This window comes from Triticum urartu, chromosome 3 (assembly GCF_003073215.2).
Source record: "Triticum urartu cultivar G1812 chromosome 3, Tu2.1, whole genome shotgun sequence".
NCBI classification, from domain to species: Eukaryota; Viridiplantae; Streptophyta; class Magnoliopsida; order Poales; family Poaceae; genus Triticum; species Triticum urartu.
The window spans coordinates 16,847,829-16,849,186 of NC_053024.1; positions in this window are offsets into that span (position 1 = coordinate 16,847,829).

The following is a 1,358-nucleotide window of genomic DNA, read 5'->3' on the forward strand; positions in this document are numbered from 1 at the left end:
CTGATTATGCTTTTGCTATGTTCACATGCTTGCTAATATGTTTTCTGATCCCTTTTGGCTCAAGGTCACTAAGGGACTTTTGTTAAGCTTTTTGAGTAGCTCCATGCCATGTTTTACTTTGCCATGTTCATGTCCTGTAGCATGTAGTTTTGTTGCTCTAAAGAGTGCTACCTGATTTGAAATTTCAGACAAGTGTTAATCTCACTAAGTCTGAGATCTGCTTACCATATGCATTTTTGCCATGCTTGTTTGAACCTGTTAATGGATGAATTGGCCGTAGCTCAGTGCTAGACTTTTGTTAAGCATCTTGAATGCATCCCTGCCATGTATTTTGTTGCCATGTTTGAGTGCTGTAGCATGTTCATCTCATTGCATTTAGATGGATACTTGCTGTAAATCGCAGACCGGTGTCATATTTGAATCGCTTGCCATTCCCAAACCGTAACTCCGATTCCGGCGTTCTTTATATCGTTTCCAAGCGATTTCATCTCATCTTTCCAGTGGCACCCTTGGATTCCCAAGTTGAGGCCAGGTTCATGCATCCCTTGTCAAATCTTGCATATGCATCCCGCATCGCATCCCGCATAGCATACCATCCTCGCATCATATTGTTTGAGCTTTGCACGTGGTTGATTGTGTTCCGTTTGTTTGTTTGTATTGTTTGGGTAGAGCCGGGAGACGAGTTCGCTAACGAGGAGCCCGTTGAGTTTGCTTTCGAGGATCCAGTCAACTCTGACAACTTTGTAGGCAAGATGATCATACCCTCGAAATCACTACTATCTTTGCTATGCTAGTTTGCTCGCTCTTTTGCTATGCCAATGCTACGATGCCTACCATTTGCTTTCAAGCCTCCCAAATTGCCATGTCAAACCTCTAACCCACCATGTCCTAGCAAACCGTTGATTGGCTATGTTACCGCTTTTGCTCAGCCCCTCTTATAGCGTTGCTAGTTGCAGGTGAAGATTGGAGACCGTTCCTTGTTGGAACATTTATTTACTTGTTGGGATATCATTATATTGCCATGTTATCTTAATGTATCTATATACTTGGTAAAGGGTGGAAGGCTTGGCCTCTCGCTTAGTGTTTTGTTCCACTCTTGCCGCTCTAGTTTCCGTCATATCGGTGTTATGTTCCCGCATTTTGTGTTCCTTACACGGTTGGGTTATAATGGGAACCCCTTGATAGTTCGCCTTGATTGAAACTTTTCCAGCAATGCCCAACCTTGGTTTTACCATTTGCCACCTAGCCTCTTTTTCCCTTGGGTTTCCGGAGCCCGAGGGTCATCTTATTTAAACCCCCCCGGGCTAGTGCTCCTCTGAGTGTTGGTCCGAACTAGAGTCCTGTGCAGCGCCCCCTCG